The sequence below is a fragment of the Cryptomeria japonica genome, chromosome 1 (assembly GCF_030272615.1).
Source record: "Cryptomeria japonica chromosome 1, Sugi_1.0, whole genome shotgun sequence".
NCBI lineage: Eukaryota > Viridiplantae > Streptophyta > Pinopsida > Cupressales > Cupressaceae > Cryptomeria > Cryptomeria japonica.
In genome coordinates, this window is record NC_081405.1 from 703,090,819 (window position 1) to 703,114,356 (window position 23,538).

Sequence of the window (23,538 nt, forward strand, 5' to 3'; positions counted from 1 at the left end):
GGTTATTTTTTAGGGTTTTTTCAATGTCGGTTTTTTTCAACAAAAAACGGTAATTTTTTTTTCCTCAGGGGCTGCACCCCCGAACCCCCACTTTCTCAAGGGTTGTCACCCTCAAACCCCTGCTTGGGGCTTGGCCTAACCCGAACCCTGACGAGGATACATAACAAGTGTACAATACTTGCATGATCAGTCACCACATATCAACAAGATCCACTATCAAAAGATCAACTAAAATTCTCTAGATGAAGGTGGTAGGTCATCTTGGTCCTCCGCTTTCTGCTCCTGTAAAAGCTGATCCTATTTGTTGTTGTCTATTTTGTCAGAATCTTCGATTGCATCTCCTAAATCAATTTCCTCCATAGAGAGAGAGAGAGAGAGAGAGAGAGAGAGAGAGAGAGAGAGTGTTGTGGATAGGGATTTGCCTTGGGTTAGGAATTAACCTTGAAATTGTTCAATGAAATAGAATTGAACTACAACATATGCTTTCTTTTTGAGAGAAAGGGTAGATCTAAAATTGAATGCTTGTAATTGAATTTGATACCTTGATGAAGCTTTGTTGAATCCTCGCACAAGGGTTTAGGATATCATGTAGAATGTCTTCATAGAAGTTTAATCATGGATGCCATCTTGAATGCTTGAACTTGACTTCACCTCTCTCAAATGCTTGATTTCTTGCTCATTTTGAATTTAATTCACTAGAGTGTAACTGAGAGAGATCCAACTTAGGCTTCAACATCATTGACCTCAAATGAGAGGGGTATGCCTCCTTTTATACTTAACCATCCAAAAATTATTTGAATTTTTAGTAGGCTGACACGAGACTTAAATTCTTGCCCACTTGATGTGATCGTTGTTGGGTCCTGATTAGGTGGACTAGGGCAGTGGGGCATCCTAGTCCTAGTAATCAAGACTCGGATTTGGACAAGAGAAAGAAGGGGAGCTGAAAATGCAAGTTTTAGAAAGGTGAGGAAAATCAAAGTAGACATCAGGTACTGAAAGATAGAACGCCAAGGTGAGGACAAAATTGTATGTAGATTCAATTTACAATTCTATACAGGGTTTGCATGGACACCATCCATTAACAAATGTAGTTGTAGGGAGTAAGTGCAGAGAATAATGTATCCCATGGTTGCAAGATGCAACCCCTAGATTATGTCAACGAGCCAAATCACTATCATCAAATTCAAAACAAATTCTCCTTTAAAAATGTCAACACGTCAAAAAACAAAAGTTTCTGCAACAGTAATAGGGTTTCGTTTGCTTATCATACTTGTATGAGGGCCATGATGAGGGCTGCCAATCAGTTGATAGAAAAAGAGGAAAGAGAGAGAAATATTTGTGAGCTTTTGTTATAGTGTATGTCGAAGGCACAATCATTTCGTTTGAAGATTTGGGTCCCGAAGCAACTTACTATATTCTTAGTGCATAAATACATTTTGAATAGAAATCTAGATGGCTTCCATATCAACTTATATAATAATGAAGTAGGTGTAAGGAATCATGTCTTTCTCAGTGCATTAAATTTCCTCTCCGACAAAACTCCACTGTGAGACTACGGAATTCCTGTGGGTAGTCCCACCATATATAGTCTATCGACTAAATATAAATATACTAATATATTAAATAAATGATATATATATATATAATATAACTATGTAATTTATTATTTATCAACTTTTCGATCACATTCCCCGAACTATCGTGAAGATGAGAAAATAGAAAAAAAACGTTGCCAAAATTTTGATGCAGTCTCTAATGTTTTGTCGTCAGACTGCTCGAAAAGACAAAATCTATTTCTAAATTATTTTACTTAGCATCGGTCTTTGAATAAATTATTTTATTCATTCACCAATTAAGTCGACTTTGACTGATCCTCTGTGTATTGAATTTTGTTTTGCATGTTAGTCTATCTCGATGAGAATTGAAACCCACCAGTCTTGAGATTCTAATTCTATCTCTACTGAGCTGTAATTCCGTGACATATATCACGGGTCTACACTTAACATCCTCTGATAATTATCTCAAATTATTCGTACAACTGTAAACAGTAGCATATAAATTTGTAGACAGAGTCCTTATATTGTGCTGCTACATTCATTTCATTAGAGATATAAATAATTTAATTCAGTTCAAGGTGTCTTTGAGACTTGAGCACTTTTTTATTCTCAATTGTAACTGCATTTGTTTTTTCCTTTGTTTTGAAAGGCCTGAAACTTTTATATACGTGTTTTTCTTTCTGATGTGAAGGATGAAGATGAAGATGAAGATGAAGATGAAGATAGTTGTAATGATGGTCATGGTTATTGTAGCTTCTTTTCTGGAAGCAACTAAAGCATGGGATATTAACTTTCCTAGTCCACAGTCGAGCTGTCCTCTGGCAAATCCACTGAGCTTGAATGTGTGTGTGGCTCTTCTGGGAATACATATTGTTGTGGGAGATCCACACACAGTGGAGTGCTGTGATATTCTCACTGGACTGGGAGTAGATGCAACTATATGTCTTTGCACAGCTATTCATCTAAAAGTGTTAGGGTTACATGTGGACGTGCCTCTCGCTCTGAAACTTCTTGTCAAATGTGGCGGAGATATGTACATGCCCAATGGCCTTAACTGCTGATATTATATTGTAGGTTATCTTCAACCTTTCTCTTTCATTTTTCGTTATCTTGTTTGGTTTAAACAGTATATTTTAAAGAGTCAAAGTAGTTTTTGGATTCAGTTGTGTTCAAGATTTTTGCATCAACATTTCGGATCATACTCCATAATCCATCATCAAGATGAAGAGAGCCAAAAGAATCAAATAAAATGTAACGTTGCAAACCAAGTGCAAACATAGTTTACATCTTATTTGATTCCTTTGGCTCTCTTCATCCTGATTATGGATCATGGAGTGTGATCCAAAATGTTGATGCAATAATCTTGAACACAACTGAAGCCAAAAACTACTTTGACTCTTTAAAATATACTGTTTAAACCAAACAAGATAACGAATACAGAAACTGCTTTCGCTCTATATTATAAATTGTACATAGAAATCTCTTAACATTGAATATATTCTAAATTTTGATTTATTTAAGTGATTCATCTGAAAGTTTCCTAATTTCTTTGATAAAATATATGTATTAATGTTATTTTAGATAAATCATCTAAACAAATCAAAACATACTGTTTCTTTTTCCTCTCATATAACATTCTCTTTTATCACAATATTTATGTTTCAGCTCAGATGTTCGAACGAAGTGGCTGGTGGGCAACTGTTTGAAGTAGTAATATTTGAAGTTTATGTACTGTGGTGAAGCTTACAGTTATGTTGTTCACATTTTGGTGGCACCTGGTTTTGTTTTACCTACGTCTTTCCAGTTATACTTTTCCAGAAAAAAAGTTCTTGATGTTTACGCAATTCATGAGGTGATAGAAGTTTGGGAGCAGTTCATTGCACTGCATTTTAAAATTATTTATCAGTTTAAGCTGATTTTACTATTTTTTCAGGATTCTCACTTTGAAATTGAGGATTGATGGATATCAATAGGCAGAGATGTTTTTACTATTTTTTCATTTACAAATTTATGTGTTTATCTAAGCTCAGCTTGTGGTGCACTTATGATGTCGATGAATGAGACATGTTACTCCATTAAACATACCTTCAATCCTTTTTCATTATTTTATTATTTAAAAAACACCAATGCGTGGCAAATGATGGATTTCATAAAAATTGGTGAAATTGTTTATAATTGTTATTTGACGGTTGATATGTACATTTATATTTGTTTTTTACAATACTTGGTCGATGTTATTATTTATATGGGCCTATAATCATCGAATAGTACTTATAATTACTTTTCTTATTTATTTATTTATTTATTTATCTTCAAAAGAATAGACACATTATGTAAAAAAACCATAAAATAAAAATTATTGAATTTATATTGTCAACAAATAAAATTATAAATGTATGTATGCATGCAAACCATTCAATTATAGTTTTAACAGTTAATACTGATTAAATTAAGAAATTGAATTTTTATTATCTATGATGAAAAAATAATATTTTATTGTGCATTCATTTATATCCTTTGATTTAAATTTCTATGTAGAAGAGATAAAATAAATAGACTTTGAATAGAAAATATTAAGTTATTAAACAATATATTAAAATGTTATAAATATGTTTGGTGAGCATGAATTTGTATTGTGACAATACATCATTTCAAAATAATTCTTAAATGGTTGAAAACTTAATTAAATTATAGAACACAAGTAAAAAAATATGAACACAATCCCTATATCAATCATTATAAATAAATTATAATCATAATAATAATGAAAAAATATGTAGTTGAATAATTAAAGTAGATTTACAACATGGGTACGATAGTTTTCCAAAACTAACATATAAAGAGAAGCATAGCTAAACCTCATTCGAAAAAATGATTGCTTTTAACAATCTAAAATAGTAAAATAATTCATTATAATTTAGTGTAAAATTCTTTCAATTTCAAAATTTGAGCACAAATTGTTATTACAATGTAAAGATCCCTTATCCTATTGCCCTAACATAATGAGAACCAACCACAATGAAAAGTCAAACATTTTTGTAAGAAATTGTTGAAAATAGCCAAGATCAAGAGCACATTGAATAGCACAAAAGAGAGATAAAATATTTGATAAGAATAAACTATATTCTAATCAATAGCAAAATGAGATCATCTAGATCATTACATACAATGTATGATGAGCTTGCTTATAAAGGCAAGGCTAAGAGACAAGAGAACACACAATGATGACATGTGGCTCAATAAGATGCAAGGGTAGGTAGGAGAAATAATAAATCTGCAAAGGAATATAACCAAGATGCATGATCAACCACCCCCGTAGCAATGATAGCGTTAGTCTCCAAGTCTCTAATGATAACTGAATCAGGTATGAACTCCACAGTTTTCCTTGTTGCCCGATGTGTGATTTGATCAATGGAAAGAAGGTTTTTTGTCAAATGGGGTACACACAACACATCATTGAAGGAGTTATCCCCAATGGCAATAGATCCTTTCCCAATCACATCCATGTATGTATGATTGCCCATCAAAATTTGTGGCATGGTGCAAGGCTCAAATGAAGAGAACATAGACTACGAAGATGCCATATGATGAGAAGCCCTTGAATCTAGAAGCCATCTCCCTAAATCATGACTTGTAGTAACACAAAGAGCTAGTTCCTTACCTTTTGACTGCGAGGAAGGGGAAGGAGATGTATTCTTCTTCTTATAAGCATATGGTAAATCAATGTTGTTCTTCTTGATGATGTTGGTCAACTCATCAATTTGCTTAGTGTGGCAACAATGCTCATCATGACCACTTTTCTTGCAATAAGAACAAAACTTCTCCTTATATGATTTTCCCTTGGGTGAGGAAGAAGAGTCCTTTTGTTGTGGAGAGGAAGATTGTGCTTTATTCTATTGTGTCTTAGGCTTAGACTTCTTCTGCTTCTTGTTGGAATCCTTTTCTTGATTCTATTGATTCCCTTGATTAGCCACTAAAGCCTTAGACTTGGAAGGCTTGAGAATCCCCATGTTCAACAACTTAGATTGCTCTAACATCAACATTTCTGTGAATGCATCAAATGTGGGGATAGTGAATGAACTACCCACTATCAAGCGATGAGTTTGGAAGCTAGAAACAAATGCTGCATACTCTGATGGAAGCTTTTCCAATAGATTGTAGGCCAACTGTGCATTCTTCTTATTAATGCCACAACCATTCAACTACGCTCCAAGCTCATTGCCTTGGTAGGATAATCTTGGATTGTATCAAAGTTCTTGGGATCCAACATGGCGAGATCATTATCAAGTTGACAACCTCTAATCTCATCAATTTATCCATACAATTTTCCCAAGATATCCCATGCTTCCTTAAATGTTTTACACTTGTCAATGTGAAATATGAGATCCTTTGATATGTATTTTCTCAAGGTACCAATAGCCATAATATTTTTAGTGAGCCATTCCATGTGAGCATGAGGATCAACTTTAGGATCAACTGGTGTAGTTATAGTTCCATCAATATAGTGAGTTAATCCTTTTCCCATTAGCTTACTCCATGCATCAGTTTTACAAGAAGCATAGTTATGTGGAGTTAAAAGTGAAAATTTAGGAGAACACATAGAAATAAAATGAAAGAGGACAAGATAAAGAGAGTCACAGTCACACAAGACACCTCCCCAAATTACTCAATCAAGAAGCCCCCCTCAACATGATGATTTGGCACTTTATACTCAGTGCACGTACAATGGGCCACTTGCAAAGAAGGGCAATGTGGACTTTGGATTTAAACTTTACAACTACCTTAAATAGGCTATAAGAGACCCCCAAAAATACTGCAAGTTATCTAAATTGAGATCCAAGCAAAATACAAGTACCAAAAAGGACAAAAAAGACCAAATATTGAAAGTAGAATTTCTACTCAAAATCACTACAAACTGAAAAAATATGGATTTATAAAAAAACCACCTGAAAAGGAGGTCGTATGACCCTGAACAAAGCCTTTGAAGTTGCAAATTGAGGATTGGACATGTACAATCATGAAAAACTGCAAATTGTGAAAAATCTATATACCAAAATCAGAAAATTCCACCACTACTAGGAAGAGCATGGAAAATTATTCCAAATAAAAAAAATGCACCAAAAAAGGAGCTAAAATGAGCAAGTTATGGGCCTCCAAAGTTGGCCTACAAAACCAAAAAGCTCATTGAGAGGGGGTCATTTTTTTTTCAAAACTATGTTAATGTAGCCTGATGTCAACACTTTATGATGTTAAATTTGATGGTCTTCTAGCCGTTTTTCAGGTCGTCGCACCCCTTGGCTGATTGTTTGTAATGTATGGTCTATGACGTAACACAGTAGTGTCACTGACATGGCAGATGACACGTCACAGTACGACTACTTACGTGGAAGAGTGACTGGGATTCCAGAATGCTAATGTATATGTTGATTGGACTGTATGGATATTTGTGTGGATTGCTAATGTGCCCTTCATACGCTGAGTAGGCAGTTGACTAGGATCATCGTATGCCTGCATGGCAGAGTGATTTGGCGATCCGTACAGGTGATTGGGCGCTTACGTAGCAGAACATGTGACAAGATTGTATGCTGAGGTGGCTATGCTACTAGAGCTGTCTGTGCAGCCCGCATGGCAGATTGTGCACGACACTAACCAGGCTGCTCATGTGGCCAAATAAGGACCTTGTGTGGCATATGTGTTGCCAATGAATCTACAACAACCACATGGAAAATGATCCCGATAACAGTGAATTTCTAGAGAGAAATGTGTAGCAGCGGGTGCATCGCTGGAGATCAAGTTCCGGTGATAAGATGTGAGCCGAAGGAGGTAGGCCGCGGATGGGGTGGCGTAGTGATCAGAGAAGAAGTCAGGGAAGTGTTGAAGCCTGGTGGTGGGAGAAATAGTTGGCACCAAAGAGAGGCTAGGAGAGAGTCAATGATGGCGTAGGAGTTTGGTGGTGCGGAAGTGACTGAGAAGGATGGGTTGGCGGGAGCTGCAGGAGGTGGCTTCGGCGGGGCCTGAGAAAGCCGACATGCAGGTGGTACGACCTTGCACACTGCGTAGGGTACAACCCCTGCAAACAAATATCTTGCCCCCCTTACAAAATATAAATCCGTCCAACCAAAATGTATGTATTTAAAAAAAAATACAATAAATAGAACCATGAATTATAAAATGAAATATTTAAAAAATTTAGCAATTTTTTTTTGAAAATTCGTATTGTATAGCCAAATTGGCTAAATTTTTCCTCCAAGGCCCCAAATATGATTTTGACCAAATATAGGTGAATTTATACTTAAAATACATGGAAACAACCTTCCAGACATAACTGTGAGGTCGAAATCACCATAGGATGCCCCCAAAATGTGTAGCTCCCTAGATCAAAAAATTGAATGCTCCAAAAGCTCTCCAAATAGACTACCCAATGAAGACCTAATGGCTATAATACCATGTAAGAATTTGTTAAAAATAGCCAATATCAAGAGAACATTGAATAGCACAAAAGAGAGAAAAAACATTTGATAAGAATAAACTGTATTCTAATCAATACCGAAATGAGAATAATTGGATCATTACATACAATGTATGATGAACTTGCTTATAAAGGCAAGGCTAAGAGACAAGAGAGTACACAATGATGACATGTGGCTCAATGAGATGCAAGGGTAGGTAGGAGAAATAATAAAATATTCCCATAAGGTGGATCACCCACCGAAGGTGGAATTGTCATTCCACGATAAGTGGATATGATAAAGTTGGAAATTATCCTACATACACACTCCCAATCTATGTACATTTCTCTAAGTGTCTCATATGAAAATGACAATGTTATGCATGTACCTAAGTAAACCTAAGTAAAGTGTAATTATATCCAAAATGAATAAATAATCACACCAACAATTTTAATGTAATAATATCCAGATTAATAGTTGCATGCTGCAATTTTTTTAAACTAAATTTGTTAAAAATATGATTATTTAAATGAATCATGAGATTGAATGACATTTAAAGGAAATTAATTATACCAAAATACTTTATATTTTTTCATGCATATGATGATACAATATATAACAAGACACGATATTTTTTTGAATAGAAAAAACAAGACAATTTAATCAAATAAATTTTACACACTTACTTGTTGTTTCTAGATATGATTATGCGTGTTTTCTTTGCATCAACGTTTCAAATCACACTCTATGATCCATCATTAGGATGTTAGAGAACATAAGGAAAGGTAAAATAAAATAAAATAATAACCTACCAAAAAACATCGTAGCTAGGTAATTTTCACAAAGAAGGAGATAAATACCAAATTAACAACAATACAGATGCAAACTTCTAATGATGAACAGTTTGAGACTTCACATACAAAGGAGGAAGCTTTAAGAAGAAAATGGAAAGATAATTTAAAAAGGGAGGAAATTTACTAGAAGAAAAGTCTTAGGTCCAATGGTTGAAAGAAGGTGACAAGAATTTTGCCTTCTTCCACGAATCTTCCCTTAAACATAAGAAGAGGAATACCATCCAATCACTAATAGATGAGATGAACCACAATGTTATTGCTATCTACAGTTGGGTAATATGACTTCAAAGTACTTTTGTAATGCGTATAGAAATAGATGAATCAACTTTGATCCTAATTTGGATGATCAACTATTAAACTTCTTGCCTATGACCATGAGTTAGGCTAATAATGCTAAAATTATGACACCTTTTATTGAGGAGGACCTGTTACGACTGCTACCTTCTAAATGGGTACATTCAAAGCACCAAGACTAGATAGAATTCCCCCAACTTTATTCTAGGAATTTTAGAATATTGTGGGGTATGATCTAGCATTGGAAACTAAGGACTTCTTCTGAACTAGTAAGATCTTAAAAAAACTTAATAACCCCGACATTGCTTTGATTCCAATAGCCCTAGACTCTATTCAACTTTCAGATTTCAGACCTATCAATTTGTGTAACATGGTTTATAAGATATTATCTAAAGTCTTGGTTAATAGAATCAAACCAATGCTAGATAGTCTTATTAATAGGAATAAAAAGGACTTGTCCTAGGAAGAAAAATCCTTGATGCTATAATTTCAACATATGAGATTATACATTCAATGGATAGATGTAACCTACCTAGAATGGACCTCAAGCTTGACATTTCTAAGGCTTACGATAGAGTGAGATGGTATTTTCTATTCAAAGTCCTAAGGAAGTTGGGATTCCAAGATAGCCTCATATGTATAATGAAGGAATGTGTTGCCACAGCCAAATTCTTTGTCCTAGTCAATGGAGCCCCCAAGGGATTCTTTGGTGCTGTAAAAGGTCTAAGGCAAGGGGACCCCCTCTCCCCTTACATTTTCATAATGTTGGCTGAATTTTTTGGGAGGAATTTCTTGAATATGTTGGAAAATGGTAATCTACAAAGTGTTAAGGTGGCTTCTACTACCCCAAATTTTATTCTATAACAATTTGTTGATGACACCATCTTGTTTGGTTTGGCCTTAGTTGTTGAGGCTAGAAGATGTAATTTTTTTTTGAATCAATATGGTAAGGCCTTTGGACAACACTTAAGTATGAGAAGAGCAACATCTACTTCTTCAACATAGGGAGTGGACTACAAAGAAAAATAAGATTTTTTTTAGGTTGTCAAAGTGTTGTCCTCTTGAGGGTCTACTCAATAGTTATTTTGTTTCCATCTATCAAGAAAGAGGAAGAGTACATCTCCCACTTTTCGTTACACTATTGATTTAAATACCATAACCACTAGAGTCAAGTTTTGAATAAGTTGGAAATGTATTGGTCTATGAAAATAGCTCTCCTAACTCTCGCCCTTGATTGGGTGAGCCCTTCTCAACACCCACTAGTTAGAGAGCTCTGGAGGTAAAGTTTTCCACAAATATGCTAGTGTATCTGGAAAAATAGTAATAATAGGATCTTTAGGGAAGAGAAGAAACCTATGGGGGAGGTGTTTCTTAGATTTATCAGACTCTTGATGGATAATTTATTAGTTTCTAGATGGGATTGCCCTTCCTACCCACCTCATGATTTGATGATAAAATGGCCAAGAATTGGAACCTCCCCAAATCCTACACAAGATTTGACAACTCAAAAAAGGATGAAAAGGCTAAATACTAGGTGACACCTTCTTGTATCTAGATGACACAAACCCAACTTTGATGAGGTAGGTAGGTAGGGGTTGGCTATTATTGGAGGAGTCATATGGTCCATTACTAGTGCCATGGTGGTGGCTTACACAAGAATCCTTGATGGGGGCACTAATAATCAAGTTGAAGGTACGACCCTACTTTGGGGGTAAAATATTACTCTCTCAATTGGGGTTCATATCCTTGAAATTGAAGGGGACTCCAAACTATTTGTGGATACTATCAAATGCCTCAACAAGGTGGGATAGAATATTGGAGGGATAAATAGTGATATTGACATACTTCTCCTAGGGCTTGACACTTTTAAATCAAGGCACACGTAGATAGAAGGAAACAAAGTGGAGAATAACATGGTCGCTCTTGGTCTAGGACTTGGAGACCTCAAATATTAGAGAAAGAGGGAATCCTTACTCATTAATGTCTAAAGACTCATCTCAGATGAGGGTAGATTCAATCAAAACACAAGATGATGAAAAATTAGTGGTCTTGGCTTCTCAAAACCCTTCTCTAATCCTTAATATTGGAATAGAAGTTGGGAAGTCATGGAAGAAATTTTATTTTTTTAAGAGAAATATGCATTTGAATTCCTTAATGAATATACATGACAATGGGATTCCCTATCATGTCATTAGCGGGGGTGAAGGTTTTCGAGTTGATGTAGACACCTTGCTTGTGGTATAACAGAACTAGGTGGAGGAAAAGGTGGGGCCCCCAATACAACAGGACAAATTAATGGGTTGGGGTGATGAGGTGGCATATCTATGCATGGTATGCTCATATGACCAATTTTGAAGGCCATTTTTTTTTTGTTAGGTAATGGGGTGAAGCATATAGGTGTACATATCCTACCCTCTTGTGGGAGTTGAACTTGTGACCTCTCTTTCAAGAGCACAAAGATCTCCACCACTAGGCTAGCTCAGGTTGTACAATTCTAAGGGCCATTTTATGATGACGAGATGTCATCATTTTTTTGCAGCTCTACTAATGATATGACACAAAATAGTAATAATAATATTTTTTAACGAGTCTTTTATGCAGTGTAATTTCTCATGCATGGGAAAACTTGCATAGTCTTTCATTGGGTACAATGGGTGAGGGTTGCCACACTTGATGTTTAATGCGGATTCCAAACAATTATTACCCCCCATTGGCATGCATTTAACCTTTTTGATTAAAGCCAAAGCCTTAAGGATTTTTTATCGACTATTTTTAGATAGGGATAAGTCTTTAGTTTGAGTACTCTTTGCTGTTGTGTTATCTATGATGGTTCTAACCATGGGATGGGACATGGTGAGAATTCAACCTAGAACTCATACTAAATTCAAAGGGAATTCCATAGTGAGGCATATTTGTAATGAGGGAGGGGTGGCATAGTTTATTAAATGTATAAATGGGTTTGAAAAGAACCTAATTGTTTAGTTCACCAAGTTGTGGGATAATAGGAGAGTCAAGGTGGGGGGTGTCTCATTTGAGATTAGTGAGGAGGTCATAGAAAAAGAAACATGCCTATCTACCAAAGGGAGAAAATGAAAAAAATAGAGCTAGGTGGTGGATAATGAAAATTTGTCCCCATTTTTATAAGAGAAGGAGGAGCTCATAAATATTCATGGAGGATTTTCTAGAGCCGGCTTGCTTGACCCATGAAAATAATTTTGCCTTACAATAATAAAATTATTCACTTTAGAGGATACGTTCAAAGTTTATTACTAAACCTACCCTTGCTTAATGATTTTTGAAATCATGATTAGCTTTCCTTCTCATATTTTCTATTAAATTCTCTTGAAAACTAGGTTAATGATGTTGTTGAGATGACCAAAGAACAAGGTTGGAAACCCATCACTCTCCACCAAGGCCTTATCTTCCACATCTACTTCCACCTAGCCATATGCCCTCCCAAGAAACTAGTGGTTACAGAAACCCTTTGCTCTGATTCACTCCCAATTGCTACTATCCTTGATTCCACTAGCTCTATTAAAAAGAAATGCCCACAAATTGCTACCAAAAACCTATCTCATTTTAGTTCCCGTGATACCCCAACCCATGACATGGTGATCGAAGGCCTCTGTATTCTCAAACAATTTCCTACCACCTCCATTGTGGACAAGAAAAGGAAACCTCAAAACCTTCCTAGTAGGCAAAAAAAAACCAAGATAACCATCGAAGAATTTGTCAATGATGAAGAGGTGGAGGTGTATGAAGATGATAAAAAAAGTGGGAGTGCCAATTGTAATGTTCTAATAGGTTGGCTGGGCATACAATTGGCAAAATGGAAAGAAACAAATTGGTGGACTATGATGGGGAATTAGAGGAGGACACTTCTAATGAAGGTGATTTTGTTAAAGATGAGGACAATGTTGTAAATGACATGGGGAAGGATGAGAGTTTGACCATGTCCACCAATGGATGTTCAACACACAATGATAGTGGTAAACTAAACCTATGGAACCGACTCAGGAGGCCATGTTAGAGGAAGAGGACACTCACCAAGGGAGGGGTATGCACACTTGTGCTATTTGTAGGATTGTTGTGAAGGACTTGGATGCCTTCAAGAAGAAAGTGTTTAAGATTGAGTAGAGGATGGTTAGTATCTCTAGGTTTAGCTTGTGCATGATGTATAACTATACCACCTCCCTATGCTCGATGAAAAAGAAAGTGTTGGGGAAGGATGTTGAAAAAGAGGGAAACTATAGTGAGTTCTTTAATTTCCTCACCGAATAATGGAGCAATGTGCTCAAGTAGCCACTAGTTGGTTGGTTTTAGTTACTTAGGTCTTATTTTATATTCTACTAAGACTTTTAATCATCATAGTTATTTTGCTAAGAATTTTAAGCTTATTTTTAATATGTTATAAGTGTGCTGCTAGTTGTTAATGCTACATGTGGGTTATTAGTGTAAAAGGCCAACACCCTTATTTTTCTTCTTCTAATATCAAAAAAATTATAGCTAGGTACAATAAAACTTTAATTAAACACTTGTCTCTTCCATTAATTGTACATGTTTTTTTGCATGTTTTATCTCTCTTAGAAAGGGTTATTTTCTTGTAGGTTTTCTTCCTTTAGTCCATTTATGAATGAACTTTTATACATGTGGGTACCTAATAAATGATTTTCTCTAAAACTCCTCTTGGCATTCTTGTATTTGTTTCTTCCTTCCTATATTGTACACAAGGGAGGTATTGGTGTGAATCAAGTATACTACCTAACTAGTTCCCATCTAGGTTTTATTCATGCTTAGTTAGTTAAGTTCTCCTAGGACATTTAATCCCATGTTGTCGTATCTTTCACCTTGCTAATATGAGAAATGCCATTTTGGATATTATGTAGGCCATTGTATTTAAATTTCTTCTTGTATACATTATATAATCTAGCATTCAATTCTTTTTACACTCTTGTGGAAGGATATTTCTAGTTTTCTAAGTGATTATCGACACTTAAGCCTATTATATGTGTCTTTCAAGGAAAAATAAAAGGGTGATGCTTAAGCAAAGATGAATATTTTTTTGGCCATACAAAAATGATATACATTTATGCAAAAAATTATGAATGCGAACTACTAAAAAGATAAACTAAGCAATTAATAGACACATATTTCAACCACACTCAAGACTAGGACGTTAAGAAGAAAGATAACTAGATAAACAACATAAAAATAATTAAAGTGCAAACTCTATTCTCCTCCTTCGATTTGATTGTCTCCTGATTTGATGTGTACTTGCTATATGGTAGATACTTGATTGTGCTCCATGAGAGTGAATGCAAAATGGATTAAGCTACAATGAGATGCAAAGATGGTTGCTAAAATGGATGTAAAATGAGTGAGCATTTCTATATTATGAGGGTATCAAAATTAAAGTGGATTAATTGTGAAGGAAAATGAGGGGTTTAAATAGGCTTGAATGGTAGAGAGAGAGGCATAAGAATGAGACACGTGTCCCTGAGAAGTGTCATGGATAAAATGACATGTGTCCTTAAAAAGGATATGTGTCATTGGAAGGAATGACATGTGTCCTTGAGGACACATGCCCATTTGGGAGTAGGACACCCAAATTGGAAGGTTCTATCCCAAAAGAGATTACAAAATCATGATATTCCCATGTTTGAGGAAATTTGGGATATTTTCCCAAATTTGAGGAAATTTTCCTCAAATTCAAAGATTCTCCAAATTTTAAAAAATTTGGGACATTTTAGGGAAATTAAGATATTTTGAAAATATGCAGACATATGGTGAGGGCTAAGGATAATTTGAGGAAAATATAATTAATTAATTCTATGAGGGAATTCGAGAGGGAAAAAGTCAACTTGAATCAAATAATCAAATTGTAAAATTTGATTTCTTTAATAGTAGAAGGGTCAAAATTTTAATTAATTAATTGATTTATGATTGTCAAATAATTAATTTAAGGGGGACTATAGCATAATTAATAAGATTAATTAGCTAGAGGGAGGAACACTAATTAATTAAATATGTGTAATTACTTAATTAAAGGTTCTCGGGATAGCTACATTCAATTAATAAAATTAGTCAAATTTAGGTGTCTACAATACCAAGAGGTGCATAAATAGAGGATAAGGCAACATTTGATTCATTGTTCTAGATCTAATTTGTAGATGCATAATTTCTTAAGCATGTGGACCGAACTTATGATATGTTTTGGTTTTTATCCTATGATTTTTTTGAAAATTAAATCACTATATGATGATTTTTTATGCCTCACTAGTTTTTTAATCAAGTTGGTAGTATTTTAAAATACATTGATAGATAGAAAGCTTCGAAGATGCACATGAATTATAAAATAATTTTTAAATTCCCCACTTAGTCTAAATTTATATTTGAATGATTGTTCTTGTATGATACAATGATGCTAATAAAGGATAATGATTAAGTTTGAAAGAATAAAATGCAATAAATGCTTTTTTATGCATAAACATAACACCAAATTGCAACTTGTTGTTCTAGTGTCTATGAAACATACAGAATGCACTTGATTAGACACATTTTCTGGTGATTTTCAATTTAATAAATAAATACTAGAAAAAGTGTCTAATCAAGTGCATTCTATACCCTAGATAGACATCTCCCAAAGTATTCTAGCACCAAAATGCAAGATTGGACTAGTTAGCTAAACGTTTTATTTTAATTTTTACATTTAAGTGGATCAAAACCAAACTTGTGATGATGACCTCACACTTGTGTACACAACTTAGGTTAGATAGCTAGAATGGATCTATGTTAAATTGAATTATATTATAGTAATGATTGAATTAATAGTCAAAATTAGATAGATAAGTCAATTGAACTAAGTTTGCATGCATATAAACATAAGAGTAAAGAATAAACATAAATTTAGATGCAAGCAAGGTTATATAATGTTGCCTCAATTTTTGAAAATTTATTTTTCCCACCTTAAGTCTAAAATCCGAGTTCATATGTCCATATTTACCCCGACGTTTTTACTTAGCATTGCTAAGCCTTGTTTGTAGTCGGGTTTTTGTTGATTCCTCATACCTAGTCGGCAAGATTAACAAATCTGTGAAGCTTTCCTTTTGTTTTAAAAGTTCAAGAAATTCCCAACTGCCCGACTATCCTAAAAACGTATATATTTGTTGTCATTCTTTGTACTGCATGTTTTCTTGTTGTCGGTCAGGCGAGAGATATTACAACCTGTGTACCCTTCACTAGCCTGGTTCAATAGTTTAACATTTTGTTGACTATCCAACTCAAAACATTTCCAACTATCGAGGCGTCATCTTTTTGTGACATTAGTCAGTTCAATTCATTAATAGATAGCATGTGGTAGAAGACATGGGAAGTATGTTAGCATGATTTTCGAGGGAGAATGTAGTACTCTAGCCATCAAAGTTAAATGCTATTAATGACTACCATCTTTCTAAATTCATTTTCGTCCCAAGAACGTAATAGTGAGAACTCTGATTTTTAGTTCCTGCCCCGCATGGAACTATTGCGGAGGCTAAAAGTTTAAATTGTGATTAATCTTTGTTGTTTTGGGTTGTTTTGGGCGAGTCAGAATGTAAGAATTTTTTACCTAAATTTTGATTGAATCATGTACTATAAGAAAGTTATTGTTTTTTAACAGATCTTTTATTGTGAAGTGTTTTGTTTGCTGTCATTGGGTATGCGGGAGGCAAATATTTGACTGCGAGGTGTTTTTTCTACCTATCATTGGGTGTGCAGAGGCTAACAGAAAATTCAAGACAATATAACGCACTATTCCCAAATAGAGCACTGACAAAACAAAGTTTATAGGAAAACTCACTATCTCCAAAGACACGTTTCATAATGGCTCCTTTTCTTCCATTATTTTCAAAATGGCTCCTTTTATTCCATTTTCCAATTGTTTCATAGTTTACTTCTACTCTTACAACCTTTTATTGTGCAGAGCCTAGTGACCTAGTTCCTACACTTTAATTTTGTGTCGCCTATTGATTAACTGGGCAAATTATTTGTTTTCATTTTAGTGCTTGCATTTTAGCTTTTCACTGCGGCTCTCTTAATGACGATTGTTGTAGTCACATCCGCCATTGCTTGCAGGGTTCATTGCATAAATGTTGTTTTTCAATATTTGCAATGTAGAAGTTGCATATTGTTTATGTATATTGTTTTTGGGAAAATATTTTGTCACTGTGAATTGGTTTTGCAGACTGAGCCATTCACAAAACCAATGCAATATAGCGCACGACTTAGAGGGTGCAGGGCCGACAGAACAGTGGTCTTGATGTGCTCATTTCTGGGGATTATCGTCTATGCATCATGCAGAAATGAACTGTCAGTGATTGGGTTTTTTTGGCATGCAGGGGAGAGGTGGATGATCTTGGTACAAACACAAATAATCAATTGTTTGGACAGTTGACAATCAGATTAGTTGCATCAAGGTACATTCATTTGGGTCATTTTTATGGAACAAAATTTTGTGCCTGATGCAAGGAGGGGAAACGACTTATAGAACAAGCAGATCATTTTTAAATTCTCACTATAAAAAATGTTTTGCAGTTTACAGAAGTTTTTCTATAATTCTGTTATTATTTGTATCACGGTTATCAGATTTTTTGGTTTATATTCATTCCATTTGTTTTACAGGTTTCAGAAGTTTGTTAATTATTTGGCATGATTCTTTGTTTCACTGGCTTTGAAAATTTCTTTCTTTCTCTGATTCACTTTGCTTTCTAGGGTTTTATTTTCAGATTTCACCTGCTTCCAGAATTTCATGAGGTAAAAAGAAGTTGTAAATGAGGACTTGCAAGACATAATAGGCGAAGGCGAAAGACACAACTCGAGGATGCGTTGTCTCAAGGGTTGTTTGCTGCTGCTGCTAAAAAGGATAATGGAGGCTTAGGAAATTTGAACATTGTAAACCTTATCAGCATCCTATCACGGCTTCAAGCTGATGGCTTCTTCTGAATTTTGGTCTTAAAATCCTGACTTTTGAAGTACTCTATATTGATTTTGCATTAAGATTTAATTCCAGGCCACAGTGGGGAAGCTATCTTCGGACATAGATCATTTAATTCAATTATTGAACAAGATTATCTTGGTTTCTTCCTCAGAAAAAAATGGTTGGGTCTTCTTTGGACTTTGATCTCAACATTGCTCAAGGCATACAACAATCAAAATACTCATTTTGTTGCCTTTATGTAATAATGGAAAAATTCTATCACTATGTAAAAGAGAGATGTTCAATTTGAATAGACTTTAGCGTTCTTATTTCTAAATGCATTCCTTGATACTCTTTTTGAGTGTTATTTTCCTTGCTTATAGGATCGCCACCTTACACATATTCTATTTTAAGCATTTACAGTTCCCTCCAGCGTTTAGTTGGTTGGGAGGCGGTTAAATCTTTTAAGGATTGTTAACATGCTATTTTTTTGATGCAGACCACATTCTGAACATGGAGGTTAGTCTTCAAAGAAATAACATACTATGTTCAGACATAGTTTATAAAGATAAAGGGGAAAGCAAGATACAGATTCAACAAGGCAATTTATGAGCAGTCTGTCAATATCTCCAATAACACCATATCATCTTATTGTGAATTTTTGGCATTTTTATTATTAATTAATCTTTGGCATTGAATTATTCTGCTGTTCATTTCTACAAAACAAATTTGACAAAGCCAAAAACTGATCTTCCACTCTCTGGTAGGAACTTAGCTGCCTTGCAGCCCTTGTTCTATTTTGCATAGGAGGTTGCAAAAAGGTAGAGAGATAGGTTAGAATCAATCTATCTCATTTCTTTTACCTCCTATCTTCTTAATGTAAACATGATTTTTTTTGAAGGGCCTAGTGTTTCTTTAATTAATTTGTGTAATACTCTCTATTCGAGTCTTTTGCAAACTCACTCGTTGGACCCTAGTACTATAGATTTTCTAGTTGATTGATTATTATGCTTGAAATCTAGGTTCTCTTTAATGCCATCAACAATAAAAGATGACCTTGATGATATAAAGGATACAAATATCAGAGATATATGTCTTCAGGATACCCTAAGAAGAATGCAACATGAAAATACCTCTCTTATTGATTCTCAAGAAGGGAGACAAGGAGCATGAGAGAAGGAATGTGTGTCATATTATGTAGAGGCCACCTTTCTATGTTAGCGTTTTGTTTAATTACTTTTGTAATAGCTGTCCTCAAGAAGTCATTATCTTTGATGATAGTTATAATGCCTTGACTATAAATTAGGGGAGGAAATCTTTTTTTGGGATATACTACTTTTGGGAGTGTTAATGTGATTACTGAGGAGACAATTAATGCTATAGATGAAGAATGGTTTATTTTTCACAATCATTCTCTTTAGATAATTTCTTACCATCTTCAGAAGTGATTGAAATTTTATTTATGCATCTATTATGGATGATTTATCTTTGAATGGATATTATAACATTAATCTAATTGAGATCTATTGTGGTCTAAATATTTTAGTAAATAATCTTTCTATTAGATTTGTTCTAGAATTAGTGGTCATTATTGCCTTCTAAATCTTTCTAGTTAAAAGATACACCTTTCATTTTATTTTTGGTTAAAAGCACTTATCGTTTTCATTCATTGTACATTATTAGAGGGTAGTTGTACCCTGCAAAATAAGTAGAGAGGAGATATGGAATATTATTGTTTCTTACTCAACTAGTAGTTTCATTTGTCATTTGTTTGGGCATGAGAATAAAGAGCTAGGTGGAAAAATTGTAAACTAATAGATTTTTGGCCTCTACTGGGAAAAGAAAATAAATATTCTTACATTATGATTTTGACGAATTAATTGTCTGTGATGAATCAGAATGGTGCTACCACATGAGGATATCTTTCCAATACTTTAACTGAATCTAGGCTTATGAGATTAAAACAAGAAGACATAATTTCACAAATGAGTAATTTGGCTTGGATGTGCAAAAGAAATGCCAAAGAATACATGAGTGTCGTTCGATCTTTAGAAGAAGACGAACAATTAGCCCAATATCCTAGAATGGTAATGCATAGAGCATGGAAATACCCTGTTATGGCTATATTAAGGAACCTAGTCCATAGAAGAAACTAAGCACCACCTCATGAATAGCCATATAATCAACCAAATCCTCTCCCAAATAATTAGGGGAGGGTTGGTGACTATATATTTCTCCATTGGTTTAAAAGATGACTTCTAAAAGATATACTAGACGTGATTGAAAGAAAGACAATTTTGATCCTAATTTTGATTTGCTACAATCTATAAGCTTTTTTGCATTTCCACCTACTAGGAAAACTAAGCCTTTGAGCATACCACCTTCTCCTCCCCATCCATCAGCTCTCCCTATCCCATCTTGTCAAACACTATTTCTAATGGGATCTGTCCTACCCCTACAAGTCAATTTATCCACTATTAACACAATCAATATGGCTCTACCTATTACTTGGGGAGCCACAAACAAACCTCTCTATTTGGGGGCACAATTACATGATTTGCCTAGAGGCTCAGGAAAGGTAATACCCAAGTTTAGAGGAGATGGAAAGGTCACCCTAGAAGAACATATTGATGCCTTTTTTGCAACATTCTCTATATCAGGGCTCCAACATGAAGACGTTGCCGTTAGGTTATTTGTGGAAACCCTAACCGATGACGCAACTAAATGGTTTTACCACTTACCAAATGCATCAATCAACAATTGGAACACTATGAGAACTAAATTTTAAGATATATTTAAGTCTACTAATAATGAGAACACTCTAATTTCTTAGTTATCTTCAATGAAAAAAGAAGTGCACAAGCCAATGCATGAATTTGTAGTGAAATTTAATAAGGTGGCCAATCAAATCCCAAATAACCTAAGACTTGGGATTCCCTTCACAAGTGTTTTTTATTAATGCTCTTCCTTTAGATGTAAATTTTTCTATCAAAAGAGAAGGTGCAGATAATTTGGTCCAAGCATTGGCCATATCAGTAGAAGATGATTTGATAACCATTGGGAAATGGAAAAAAGAATTGCAAACTAATAAATTTCAAGCAATCTATTCTATCGATCCTATGATTCAAAGATTGGCTAATTATAAAATTACTTTGAAAAGATATATGCCTAAAGGTTTCCATCAATCATCGTGATGTCAAGGAAAGACTATAGTTAGCATGAGGCTTTCCCTAAGTGATTGTCTGTAACTGGACCCACACAAAGATTATCCATATAAGCTCCTCCCTCGGCAAGTAAGGGAAACTACATGGTATGTAATTTTCATCCAACTACAGATCATGATGGCTCAACTTGTCCTAAAATGATAAGGTTTATGCAAATGGTCTTGACAAACGAGCAACAAGGATAATATCAAGTAGAAGAAGAGCCCTCATAGAGTGTTGACACAACTATAAATTTCTTTCAATACGAATTTGATTCTAAAAGAGGAGAAGGTATATATATACCTAGGTAGATGGCTCCAATTATGTTGTATTTGCTAGAGGAAAATACACTCAAAGGAAGGAAAAATAGTCCAAAGGATAGAGCAATGAAGTTTTATTAGGTCCAAAATTAATTGTATCAAGGGGTTCTAGCTCAAATCGTAAGGCCAAGGAGTTAGAATCAATCAAAACTACTTCTATCAAGGTGCCTTCCAATTCTTGTTCAAATGAAATCCTTTCATCTTTTGATATTGTAGTAATGCAAAATTACTAAAATTCAGATTTTCCAAGTCGAATATCTTAAACTCAACCCTTTTGAATTGTATAGACTTGTTAAGTTCACCAAACAAAAAACCCTTGATCCCACTATCAATGCTCAAGTGTTTGATGGAATTTTGATCTCCATTGAAAAAACAAACAAACTATTCAACCTCTTACCCAAAGTCTTAGGGTCCTAGGAATCTTCTTGAAAAACTTGAGCCATTCCTTATATCAATATATATAAATGGGTATAAGTTGAGCAATTGTGTGATAGACTTAGGAGCTTTAGGTAATGTTATGTCTGCTCAAGTAGCAAAAGCCCTTGGTCTGACAATCACTTCTTCTCATGGAAGATATTATTGCATGAAATCTATTGAGGTTCCTATCTTAGGCCAGATTAACGATGTTCAAGCTGTCTTAGCCCTATTCCCCAAAAGTAAATTGAATCTCACAATCCTAGTAGTTGACATTCCTGTGAGCTATGGGATGTTTCTAAGTAGATTTTTTTGCAAAGACCTAGGTTAAGTGCGATTATGAAACTTATCATACTCCCAAATTATCATTTTCAAGCTTGTGCTTCCTAAATGCAACTTTTGAAGCATCAAAATGTGTGTTTGGAGGCAGAACAAGCTTGAAAATGCAATTTTAGATTCCGAAGCCATGAACATGAAAGCGTGATTATGAAACTTATTGTATATATTCAAATAGATTGGTCTTATGCTACCATACTTATAGATGGGGAGAAGGCTTGCCTAGTGCCAAAAACTAAAGCAAAATTTAAAGTGTTAAAATTTGGAGACCCAAGGTCTGAGATTTTGTATGTAGATACTGGCCCTGGATCTTACATGTTCACTTCCACTATTGAAGAGAATATTGACACAATCAAGCTTGACTTATCAAGTGAGTTATAGACCTTAGAGTTTAATGGAAGTGGTTCCTCTTCTGGATCCATTGCTGGCATAGTCCTTATTTCTACTGATAGTTATAAACTCTCTTTTGCTTATGGGTTGGAATTTGAGATTACAAACAATGTAATTGAATATGACTTGCTTTACTTCTGGGTATGAGAGTAGTGAAAGAGATGGAAATCAAATAATTAAGAGCCAAAGGAGATGTGGAGCTTATATAGTTAAGCGAATAGAAAATGTATGCATTGTTAAGAACCAAAATTTAAAACATTACAGGAAATAGAGTTTGGGATTGCATTGAATAATTTAAAGCCTTACAATAGAAGTTGTTCCTAGTGTATCAAATAACCAAGCTGATTCTTTAGCTATTTCAAAATCCCTCCTACCACATCTTGATTTTGCAAATAAATCATACGATGTTGAGGTGGTATATAGACCAAGTGTATCTTATAGTGTGAATTCCTGGCAAGTTTTTAATAATGATAGACAAATTATAAATTTTCTTCAAAAGGCTAATGCTCTTATTAATATTTTCTTTGTAGGAAGCATTGGAGAAAATGCCAGTGCTCTAGAAGGAGTAATCGATTCCCAAAATAATAAGAGAAATTAAGTAATCCAACATAAGAGGAACAAGATTCCAAAAGGCTTAGTTTCCCTACAAAATTTGGGTGATAACTGTTTGTGTAGTTGAGGACAAAGATGCCCAAGCTATTGAATTTAAGATGAACACAACCAATTGTGACTCTACTAATTTGAAAAAAACTATGAACGATTCTCTATC